This window comes from Colossoma macropomum, unplaced genomic scaffold (assembly GCF_904425465.1).
Source record: "Colossoma macropomum unplaced genomic scaffold, Colossoma_macropomum, whole genome shotgun sequence".
In the NCBI taxonomy this organism is placed as follows: domain Eukaryota; kingdom Metazoa; phylum Chordata; class Actinopteri; order Characiformes; family Serrasalmidae; genus Colossoma; species Colossoma macropomum.
In genome coordinates this window covers 34,541,617-34,554,868 of record NW_023494806.1, presented here as the reverse complement: position 1 = coordinate 34,554,868, position 13,252 = coordinate 34,541,617, and positions in this window count along the sequence as shown.

Below are 13,252 nucleotides of genomic sequence, written 5' to 3'. Positions count from 1 at the left end.
GGTCTTTAACGTGCCACATGTGGCCCAAATATACTACCTTGACCTAGAAAAAAATCTGAATTGATTTGGGCCACATGAGACTTTTACTTGCGGTTGAGTGTTGGGTCAATTCTGAGAGTGGTGGTTTAAATGTAGCTAACATGGATGTGATTCTCCCATTGCTGTAAACAGGCCTGGTTCCATCAACCACATCTGGCCAACTCCTGTGCCACTATTCCATGCGGTATGTGGGCCACAGTAAATGCCGGTTTGGACAGTATCAAATTTGGTGTCTCAGTAGTGCAGTTTGAAAGTTCATGTTCAGTTTTAAAGCCTCAGTTTCTTCACTTGACCAAACAACACACATTTGAAACAAACGGGACAGTTTTGAACATGGACACTCAAGCTCCTCTAACTATTTGAAGATTATCCATTATTATATGACTGCAGACATAAAAATGTATAGTAATAAAACTCACAAATGTGAATGCCCTACAGAAAATTGCAGAGGTAGTTGGATTGTGAAAATTGACTGGGCTATTGAAAACCCAGGCTGGCTCCAAACTTCTCATTTTTGTTTATACCTATGTTTTTTTTAAGTTGATGAACCAGGCAAGAAGCAAGACAAGTTCGTTCAGCCTTGCCTCATAACCTTCAATACGAGGGATTAATTGAAAACCATACATTACTGAGTGAAGTTTAAGAAACTGTCAGGTGAAATCTTTTTGCTACAACTGTAGATTTAGTTTCAACATTCTTTAAAAGTGCTGATGTACCATTTTAATCTCCATTGTTACGTCTAGACAGACAATTCTGGGCTCAAAACATTTGTTGAGCCAAAAATCTTACTCAACATTTTCCTGTCTATTCCAGATGTAGCTGATCGGCCAAGGCATGTTTGGGGTCTGAAGTTAACTTCTTTAGTTTGCTCTGAAGCTACAAGGTTAATGTTGCTAACAAGCAATAGAAGCTATACACCACATATTAGCATGATGCTAACTGCTTTCCTAAATCATTGTACACTTGCCTCAGAGTCGAGTTGTTAAGTAATCTCAAATAGACTTGCTTATGTTGTTTCTGGCATTGGTTCCTAAATTTTATCTGTACTTCTGTCCATGTTTATACATCCCAGTAATGACATACAGTGTCAAAAAACATATAAGCAAATCTATTTGAGATTACTTAACACATGGCCACTGGCACCCCAGGGGCAAGTAAGCACTTAATGCAGCACTTTGCATAGCACTGGGGTGATACCCCCCAATTTTCTGATTGCACTCTGGCTGCTTATTTTGAAAAAAAAGCAAACAAAACTACAACATTCTCCCTAACCTTCCTAACTGATCTATAGCAATGACCAGACAGAGAGTTAAACGCAGCAAAATCCTCCACTTCAGCTTGGAGGTGGGGCATTTCTCAAAAAGTGAAACCTATGAGGTTTAGTCAAGTCGCAGCTCACTAATCCAGCGAATGTTTTTACTGCAATGCATGAGCAAATATTTATAATTTATGTTATCACACTATGAAATTTACTCAGTGCCATTTGCAGAACTTCTTGCTAAGATGGGATTAGATGTTCTTCACAGTCGTTATCTAGAAAAGTGAGCTGTGTAACTGAGTGTAAACTGTGTAAATTTTAAGGCAAGCACAACAGACTGGAAAACTCAGCACTTCTGTAAGCAGATGGAAGGAAAAGACATCTGGCAGATACGCAATCAGGACTTTAAATCTGACGAGAAAAGCTTCCTTTGCAGAAAAAGACCAAAAGTGTTTACTTACAGTCTTGCATTTCAGTATGGGACATAAAGATTTTACGAAACTGCATTACCGCTGCTAATTTAACTGTATATTGGTGATAAAAAAAAACAACAGTGTACCTTTCATCTGCTCAGACAGTGATATCTTCCTTGCTGTTTGACTGAACTTGCTGCCGACACGCACGGATGACCCTTGTGTTGTTTGAACGCAGCTTTCAGAAGAGAAAAAGGACTGTACATCAATACACTCAGCTACACAGACATCAAAGACACCCCAGAAAATGACCCCGATTGTGCCTTTCCAATATTTATCGGCCGAGGTAATGGAAGGGCCTGTGTTATTTACGATTGAGTCGTCATTGTTATGATTTTGTAGTCCTGCAGTAAAACGAACCAAACATTGACAATCTAATAAACCAGAGAAATTGTGAAGGGTTGTGAATTACTTCTGAAGGGGAACGGGAATCTTTGAGCGATGCACTTCAGTGACCTCAAGTTTGGTCAATAAAACCATAAACAGCTGCCACAGGCCGGTACCTTATGCTGGGTCTGTCTTTGGAAATCATAGCCAGAGGAGTAGTACCATCACAAAAGGATCATCATGATCTAAGGTATATGCACTCTCCTGGTCACTTTATTAGAAACCCCTTTGAAGTCTACCTTGCTGTCTATAATAGTTCACCTGTACTGGACCTATTAAATTTCTGTGGTACTACAAGGTGCGTGTTTCTAATAAAGTGGCAAGTGAATGGATGTACAAGGTAGGTGTTTCTGATAAAGTGGCCAGTTTATGGAAGTACAAGGTTAGTGTTTCTAATAAAGTGGCTAGTGAATGGATGTTCAAGGTAGGTGTTTCTGATAAAGTGGCCAGTTTATGGAAGTACAAGGTTAGTGTTTCTAATAAAGTGGCTAGTGAATGGATGTACAAGGTAGGTGTTTCAAATAAAGTGGCCAGTTTGTGGAAGCACACGGTTAGTGTTTCTAATAAAGTGGCTAGTGAATGGATGTACAAGGTAGGTGTTTCAAATAAAGTGGCCAGTTTGTGGAAGCACAAGGTTAGTGTTTCTAATAAAGTGGCTAGTGAATGGATGTACAAGGTAGGTGTTTCAAATAAAGTGGCCAGTTTGTGGAAGCACACGGTTAGTGTTTCTAATAAAGTGGCTAGTGAATGGATGTACAAGGTAGGTGTTTCTGATAAAGTGGCCAGTTTATGGAAGTACAAGGTTAGTGTTTCTAATAAAGTGGCTAGTGAATGGATGTACAAGGTAGGTGTTTCTAATAAAGTGGCCAGTTAGTGGAAGTACAAGGTTGGTGTTTCTAATATAGTAGCCAGCGAGTGGACGTCCAAGGTAGGTGTTTCTAATAAAGTGGCCAGTTATTGGAAGTACAAGGTAGACGTAGAAGTAATGAATAAGAGTAGTCTTCATTCTTCATATCTTTTGAGCCTAAATATTGTTATCTTTTGACCAAAATGTCTTTTGAATTTTAGCCCATTTTTGGTCATATCATTTTAGTACGAATAGTTTAGTCACTTAAATTGAGCACATATGTCTAACTGTAAAAAAAGACCCCTTGCTTGTATTACATTGTCCATTTTTTAGGAGACTTGCTTTCAGTTTCTTAAAGAAATCTGCAGCCACACCTCCAAAGTTCAGTCTTAGAAGTTGTTGCATTTTCTGCCTCTTGCAATCAAAACAATCCCAAACACATTCCGCGATATTGAGGACTGGATTCTGGGGTGGTCAGTCCATTGTTCTGAGAACACCAGCAGCTTCTTTCTTCTTCTTCTTAGGTCTATTTTCCTTTTCCTTTTTTTTTCTTTCCTTTTGAAAGATTGACTTTTTGGACTAAATCTGTTTCATACACGTTAGATGTGGAACTCATCATCTAAAACCCTTTTAACTAACAAGCACCACATACAGATACATCCAAAGTGTTGAGACACCATTTTTGGGATTTCACCAACTGTGGGTCAAGCCTCAGTGTGGGCCCAGAATTAAAAGGAGAGCACAAGTTGTGCAAATAAAAGAGGGGAAAATAAGAGGGTAAAGAACTGAGATAAATACACTACTCGAGACATCAGAGTACCGACATTTACAATGCACGGCACAGTGAGCTTTAGAATGGGCTTGATTTCTCTGTAACAGTATCTGCAACAGAATCAATGCTAACAAACTGACTAGCCAGCCTGGGGGGGGGTAATTCTAATGGGCTATCTCTCACTTCCTTCAAACCGGTGGTTAAATTAAAAAAGAAATTAAAGAAGGTGCTGTTTTTGAATGACTGGGGGAGCAAGATGAGAATAAGCTCTTTGTAACTGTATAGTCATTAAAATTTAATTTTTTTATAGGAATTCATTAGGGCTCAGATTTCCCTAATTAATGCTACATAGTGCATTTGGGTAACCAGTGGTTCAGTTCACTTGGCACTCATTCATTTTTGTGAAAATTACTACAAAATGTGTGATCACAGGTTCAAATTGTGTTGTAGCTCACTGTCCAGTGGAAAACACCATAAAAGTTTGTTTGTGTGTCCATACTTCACTCTTAGAATATCATAACTCATATTTTAGTGGCACAACAATAGAGGGGAACTCTCAGGGCCTTCAGAGAGGTCTAAAGGTGATGGCTGTCATTTTCGGCTTATTTTTATTATTGCATTTAAGCTCTTCAAGTGTACTCTTATTTCCTTTTTAAATTTTGTCCGGAAAAAATTGAGTACTTGGAAAATTGTCCAATCAGGACTTTTTTCTCTGTGGTATCTAGGTAGATACAGCCAAGCAAGCTCTCCCATTGGTTATGACTCCAGGAGCTGAACTGAAGGCCTCATGCATAAAATTAACCAACATAATTGGGAAGTGATAGAGGAATCAGCCAATCACATGTTGATTTAGAATAGGTGGGACCAATTTTGTGAAAAACTGGCCTTCTGGTAGTTCTTGTTACATCACTGTCTGTAAATAGTCCTGTATGGAAAAGGCTGTCCACTTGATGTTGGCAACACCCTTGGGCAGTTATTTCCACTTACATCGTTGAAATCATTGGTAAAATCTTACAAATTTGCTAATTCATGTTTTTTCTTTTGTTAAACTTTCATGAGTCTTAAGTCTCAAGCTCAGTTTTTCTCCAACTTTTATGAGCTTGCATCCCACTTGCATCCCAGTTGAGTCTGTTTGTGTTTTGTTCAATTCAGTTGGTGTTTTTTTGTTTTTTTGTTTGTTTTATTCATCTTTTTATTTGAAGCCATATGCTTTGAGAATGGAGAATGGAGTTGAGTGTCTCCATCTGTGTCTCACCATTGAAAAAGCACTAGTGGACGGTCAACAGAAGAGATCCATTAGCTGATGAGTTACTATCTCTAACTGTACATAAGCACAGTGGAGCTACAGGGGATTCTAAGTGGTGAGCATGATACGTGTGGGGATTTCATATGCATGTTGTTGTTGTTATAACGATCACCATGGAACTCAGGAGTGTTGGACTGAAGCCCAGCCTAAATGAGGTATTACCCAATGCAAAATGCATGCTCACAATCAGGCGCCTCACCAGCCTACAATGAAGTATTGGAACTGTATTTTCTCCAGTCATTTTTATGCAAATGTCAATTTTGCAATTAAACTCCCTGGTTTCACCTTGGCATCTTGACATTTTGCTTTTATTCAAATCACGATTTGTCATTTATAGCAGGTACATACGATCATTTAATTGGCCTGTGCTCAATAATTATATTAATCCAACACAATTTTTAGTGTTTACAGTGACTCTATTAATATGTTCCTATAAGAGCCACTGGAATTACTTCAAACGCTTGCGCTATATTAAATGTGCTCTGTATATTAAGACGACCCTCAGAGGCGGCGAATTAAAAGTCATTTAATGTTTCCAGTCCGCGCTCTCGGCAGACCTCTTTTAGCTCCGTGATTCGGAATGGGCTTTTTGTGTGTGATTAGCGCATGATTAACAATAGCTCTTTGCTAGACCTCGATTAAAAACAGTAGCATGTTTGCTTTAATTGTGCTGTGTGGGTTTTTTTCTCTTTTTTTAAGGCAAGTCTGTTTGTGTGATGAAGCAATTAAGAGCCAGTTCATTGTGAGCTTGCCTTCCTCATATGTCATTTCTATCATGCCTGAGTTAAATAATGGGCAAAGCCACACTACATAGTTGAACGGTTCACAAAGCGTGTTGGATGTGTTTAAAGCTTTCTTTCCCCGCTCTGAAGTGACTTCTCGAAAACATATTGCCCTGGACGCAAGCTACATGTTGCAAATCTCATTAAAATCGTTTAATATAAAGGAAATTAGACCCCGTTCAATTAAAGGCTTTGAATTACTTTGGACTTTTTTTCTCTCCATTATTCTCTCAAAGCCACTTTCATTCGCCTCTGCAAAGTTCTTCGAATGTGAGGATTAGTCATTACAATCCAGTTTTCAATTTCCGATGCCACTGAATATGGATGGGGGAGATTCTGTGGAACTGTGCGCCTTTCAAAACTCTCCTCAGCCTCAAAATGATTTGGAGGATTCATTTTGAAGGCCCAGAGAGAGACTGCAAGAATTTATTTCGAGCACTGAGCTAATCTCAGCAAAAGTGTAACATGGCCGGTCGCCCCGCTCAACCTCAAATGAGACGGCTGTTCGTTTCTGGGCCGCCAGATTTGCCGGTCGGCCAAAACCTGAAACAAAACCGTCTGATTGACGATTGTGCACACCTGCTCGACTAACCAAAGATGAGTGCGGGATGCTGAGGAGCCTGTCACAGCATGGTTTTCCTGAGAGAAAATTAGAGCTGGAAGTGTAAAAAGAAAGGATGAAAGAATATAAACCTTCTTAGGCCACACAGCAGTGTTGAGAATGCATCATTACAGGGTGTTGTGTGGTGCAATTCAGGACATATCCAAAAAAAAAAATTTCTGCTATGCGCAAAAGTAGTAGGAGGACAAGCTGCCTTCTTTCTGGACTCAGTGTTCCACATAGTCTACATTTATTAACCATCATTTTGTAATTTGTATTGGATTGCAAATGCTCATCAGGGATGTAGCCAATCAAATGAAGACAGAATATTTATTAAGTTGCGCTGTTCAGACAATGATTTGATTTGTTTTCTGTGAGTGCTTTTATTGTATTATAGCCAGTCAAATCATTACACCTTCCACCAAGCTCTACCTTATTATCTCAGCCCTCCAACCACTGTCCACCATTGCCTCAAGCCTTGAGTTCATTAGCAGTGAACCAGTGTTTGAATTGTGGTTAAATGATGGACATGGAAAATGTTAGAAATAAGTTTGCCATTTTCTACCTATTTCCAAAGCCAGTAACAAATTTAAAATAATTGCCATCATCATTCTTCCGTGAATTTGGTACCTAGAATGCTCTTTTATTACAAAAGCAGAAATGGGCCATGTCAAAATGTCAAAGCAAATGTCTACTTTAATGGTTACCATTACAGGTAAGACATAACTGATGTTTGCTACTGCTCAGAAGTATGGACGGAAACAGAGGAGACTTTAGTCAGTGACTCAGACTCAAGTCACACCTAAATCACATACTGACTGACTCACAGCTCTACTCATACTCTAAACTGAAGACTCCTGAAATTTCAGCTTGAGAAAAACCATGTGTAAAAAGTGGTAAATAAACCCTTTAATTTCTGACTCAAATGAGTGTGCCTTGCCTGTCAATTTTGCAGCACTTTCAGGTTGGGTACAGCTTCAAATAACAAGCATATTTAGTATAAAATTTGTCTTGGACTCACACCTCAGAGATTTGAGACACAACTCAGATTTACTCCTCTGAGATCCAAGATATTACTTAGACTTGTACCTCGGGGACTTGAGACTTGACTCAGACTCACATCGCAGAGACTCAACATTTAACTTGGACTAGCACCTCAGAGACTTGACTAGGACTCACAATTCAGAGGCGGACTTACACCTCGAAGGCTCGAGACGTGACTCAGACTTTCACCTCAGAGACTCAAGACTCGTCGCAGACTTACACCTTGAAGACTCAAGACGTGACTCAGACTTTCACCTCAGAGACTCAAGACTCAACTTGGACTTATACCTCTAAGATTCGAGACATGAGTCAGACTTTCACTTCAGAGATTCAATACTCAACGCGGACTCACACTTCGAAGACTCGAGACATGACTCAGACTTTCCCCTCAGAGACTCAATACTCGTCGTGGACGTACACCTCGAAGACCCAAGACTTGACTCAGACTTTCACCTCAGATACTTGAGCCTAAACTCAGACTCTCACCTCAAGATTTGTCTTGGACTGACACCACAAATATTTGAGACATGACTCAGACTTGCATCTCAAAGGTTCAAGAATTTACTCAGATTCGCACCATAGAGACTTGAGACTTGACACATAAAATGCCTGCCTTACACTAAAAGATGTTTCAAGTAATTTTATTGTCACAGACAAATTTCCAATGTCAGAATAAAATCATGAGATTTTGCTTGAGTTGTGGTGCTCCTATCATCTTGATCACTTGATGTAAGGTGGTCAAGATAGCTGTCTTAAGTCAGTCTTTTTCTCATCTTGACACTCCTATAAAATCAACTGTGTTCAGTATCATAGGTTTTATTTTGGCCTATGCAACGGATGAGGACAGGGGTGTTGTCTGGCCTGAGCTTCTGGTGTTATTGTCCTGAATATTTTTTTCCCAGCCCCAAACCTTCTTATTATCCATGATTTCATTCAGGGTTGTGTTCACACGCACCTCAAACTCTTAGAGAAAGAAACTATGCCCATGATAGTGCGAGTAAACATGGCATGATAGAGAGAGAGAGAGGGAGAGTGGTGCAATAGGGAGAGGAAGAGAGCAAAAGAGTATGAGTGAGAGAGCAGGCAGAAAATGCCGGTGTACCTGAAATCTCTGCTAAATTACCTCCATTGTAAAACGGTAATGAAATTAACTTATAAATGTAAGTAAATTGGCTGTTTCAAGTTGAAATTTTACTGAATCTGTTACAGTAAACTAACAGAACAATGTGCAACTAATTATTTGAAGTACAATTAAATAAAAAATGAAGCCAGCCAGGTTAATGACTTTTTAAGTTTAGTTAAGTTTAAATTTTAAAACTTAGTTTTTTACAGTGCACATAAAAAATATCACTAGTTTGAAAACCAGCCTGACTCGAGCCTGATGTACGTGAAAATGTTAATCAAAAAACATTTGGGGGATGATATCCCAAAACAATTCTACAATAAACTGCGCTGAGCTCCTGATCATTACATGCCCAGCAAATTCCCAGTTTCAGTATTGCAAATTGTGACCCTGCAAGATCCCCAGTTTTTGCAAAATCATAGTCTGTGACTAAAAACTCAGTGACTATTAACACATTGCCTTGAGATATGAGAGGACAGCAGACTTTAGTCTATAAAAGTCTTTTCAGAGTCTTCTATTGTATGTTTAGCAATAGAGACCAAGGATTTATTGTAAACTTGAAACTTAAAGACTTGAGACCCTATTAGACACATTTTAGATCGATGATTTGCTGTCTTCCCTTGGAATGAAAATTAAACGTTTTTGTTACCCAGCCCTATAATTAATACAACGACGAATGAAACAGTGTGTATTGTAAAGAGGTTTCTATACAATGCTGTAGCAGGTGACTCATATTCTTGCACTCTTCTACAGAGTGGCTGCTGTAGTGATGGTGATTGCACTGAGAAGAAGGGCCAAGAATTAAACGTTACACTGATTAGAGTTGAAGGAGACATATCTCGAATACCTGCTGATTACCTGAAGGGTTTGCCCTCTTCAGTCAATGAGTCTCAAAATAGAAAGAGTAGCTTGATGTTAAATTAAAAGGACAAGACGGCTGTTTTTGTCAATATGCTTCAGCAATGCTGAGCAGCTCCAGAATGCTCCAGGCCAGCCCTTCCACTCCTAAACACCTAAATCTTGCACCATCATATGAAAGTTAAATGTACAAATACTATGGAATAAACTTTAAAATCAGAAGTCTTGGAGCTCCCAAGGGGTGCAAAGGTCTAAGCAACCATTCTGGCCTTTTGTGGAAAAGAATGGACAGCCATTGGTCTAAGTTTTGGCCCTGCCATTGGGAGAGTCCATGACCTTGTTGTTTCTGAAGATGCTTGCCAACATGGGTGACTGTTAATTCATCCCAAAGGTGTTCTATCAGGTTGAGGTCAGGACTCTGTGCAGGCCAGTCAAGTTCTTCCATACCAAACTTGCTCATCCATGGACCTTGCTTTGTGCACTGGTGCGCAGTCATGTTGGAACAGGAAGGGGCCATCGCCAAACTGTTCCCACAAAGTTGGGAGCATAAAATTGTCCAAAATCTCTTGGTCTGCTGAAGATTTAAGAGTTCCTTTCACTGGAACTAAGGGGCCGAGCCCAACTCCTGAAAAACAACCCCACACCATAATCCCCCCTGCACCAAACTTTACACTTGGCACAATGCAGTCAGACAAGTACCGTTCTCCTGGCAACCGCCAAACCCAGACTCATCCATTGGATTGCCAGATGGAGAAGCGTGATTTGTCACTCCAGAGAACACGTCTCCCCTGCTCTAGAGTCCAGTGGTGGTGCTTTACACCACTGCATTCGGTGCTTTGCATTGTGCTTGGTGATGTAAGGCTTGGATGCAGCTGCTCAGCCATGGAAACCCATTCCATTAAGCTCTCTACGCTGTTCTTGAGCTAATCTGAAGGCCATGTGAAGTTTGGAGGTCTGTAGCGATTGACCCTGCAGAAAGTTGGTGACCTCTGCTCACTATGCGTCTCAGCAGCTGCTGACCCCACTCTGTCATTTCACTTGGCCTACCACTTCATGGTTGAGTTGCTGTCGTTCCCAATTGCTTCCACTTTGTTACCACGGACAGTTGACTGTGGAATATTTAGTAGTGAGGAAATTTCACAACTGGACTTGTTGCACAAGTGCCATCCTATCACGGTACCATGCTGGAATTCACTGAGCTCCTGAGAGCGACACATTCTTTCACTAATGTTTGTAGAAGCAGTCTGCATGCCTAGGTGCTTGGTTTTATACACCTGTGGCCATGAAAGTGATCAGAACACCTGAATTCAATGATTTGGATGGGTGAGTAAACACTTTGGGCAATATAGTGTAGCATTATGCTCTGCTGTGGCTAAATGCTTCAGAGACTACATCTGCATTCTAGACTGAACTGTCAGCGTTTAGTGAGGTGGTCAATAGTAACATTAAGGTGGACAAGACATTGTTACAAATGTCTATGATCATATCTCTGCAATACAATAGGAATGTGTTAAAACTATAGCCTAATTTATCCTAACAGTGAGGTTAATTTACAATTACTTACTTAAGTTGAGTTAGTTCAGCTTAAATATAAGTCCCAAATACTCAATCATTTTAATATCAACAAAACAAATGGAATTAGTACAATTTACTCAATTTACTTAAGTGTAAATGAGTTATTGAACTTAAAACATTTGAGGTAATCTGTTTCCTCAAATCATTTGAGTTGACTTAACTCATCAGGTTTTACAGTTTGCTTAATCCTGAAGAAACAGTGAAAATCAGACATTTCTTGGAAAATTACAAAAAGCATACTCAAACTTTTTCACAGAAGTTGTACATTTATCTATAGAGACTTTCATGATAGAATGGAAAAATTTGGGCTTTATGAAAGACTTTATATTTCAAAGTTACAGCAACTACAAGAAATCTGGATGGTTCAGTGAGCTATTTCTAGAACGTTCTCTGCCAAATGGTTTCACCTTGCTTTAACTTTGTACATATAATTTGTTTGCTTAAGCGCCTAATTAAGACCCATACAGTAGCACATAATGAGCTTTAAGATATCTCTGAGTTGTGTAATTAAGACATTACTGCTCGCCGCTCTCCTTAGACAATTAGAGGAGAAAACATGCAGGGTTTTTTTCTTTATTTTTCAACGGTGGGCTGCTTGACTCAGTATCTCAGGGGCAAATTAAAACAGAAGGGATGAGGTGTGTTATTTATTTATTTGTTCATTCTGCTTGTCAGTTTTCCCTGCGGCATCTTTTCTCCCCTCTTTTTATTGCTGACTTTGAAAAGAAAGACTGGCGTGACTAACTCCCTCACCAAAGGCAGCTTGAGAAGATGCCATTAAAACCTGCTCCTCAAAGGCTCATTATGGGTTTGGAGTTTGGTGGGCCATTTCAAGAAGTGGGTAAAAAAACCTAAAAGTGTTATTTTATAAATAAAATAAAGGCTTGATTGGAAGTAAGAGTAGCTCCCAAAAACCAAGTAAAGTAAAAAAGTATCATGTTTAGTATCATGTTCCTCAAGTTTTCAGTTCCTTATACAACTGCAGTTGAACTGCTGTGGAACTGAGCTGAAGGCTGTTAAGCATTGTTTTTTCTGTTTTTGGGTAAAAAAAATAAAATGCTAAGGTGAGGAAGTGAGAGCTGTGAGTGACAATGAACACAACAGAATGACTAACATGGAACTTAGCAAAAGATAAACTCCTCACAAATATTCTTTGAAGCATTATGTGTAACCAGGTGTAAGTGATTGCCCTCAAAAATCAATTAGGGACAACCAAACAACTGAGTGGAACCATGACTTAGAAGCTCCCGTAAAGCATTAGGACGAACCATTGAGGAGAACCAATATTAAAAAGGAGAAACTCACTAAGAGCATTAGGCTGAACCACTTAGAGGAACCAAGACTAAAAAAGGAAAACTCTCTAAAAGGATGAAGAAGAAACACTATGAGGAACGATGATTCAAAATAGAAGCTCCCTAGGAGCATGATGAAGAACCATTGAGAAGAACCAATATTAAAAAGGAGAAGCTCTCTAAGAGCATAAGGAAGAACCACTGAGAGGAACCAAGACTAAAAAGGAAAACTCCCTGAGAGTATGAGGAAGACCCACTGAGAGGAACCATGGAGAAGAACCAATACTCAAAAGGAGAAACTCTCTAAGAGCATGAAGAAGAACCAGTTAGAGGAACCAAGACTAAAAAGTAAAAAAGTCTCTAAGAGGATGAAGAAGAACCACAGAGAGGACCCATGACTCAAAAGGGGGAAGCTTAAGAGCATGAGGATGAACCATTGAGAAGAACCAAGACTCAAAAGGAGAAACTCCCTAAGAGCACGAGCAAGAACCATTGAGAAGAACCCATGCTCAAAAGGAGAAACTCCCTAAGAGCACGAGAAAGAACCATCCAGAGCAACCAATAATCAAAATTCGAAATGCTCTAGGACTATGAGTTACAACCACTTAGATGAACCAAGACTGAAAAGAAAAACTCAAGGATCATGAGTAAAAACCAGTGATAGGAACCAACACTCAAAAAGGGACAATCCCCAAGAGCATGGGGAGAACTGAGAAGAACCAGTACTCAAAAGGAGAAGCTCTCTAAGAGCATGAGGAAGAACCACTGAGAAGAACCAATATTCAAAAGGAGAATGTTCCTAAGTGCATAAGGAAGAACCACTGAGAAGAACCAATATTCAAAAGGAGAAGCTCTCTAAGAGCATGAGGAAGAACCATTGAAAAGGACCAGTACT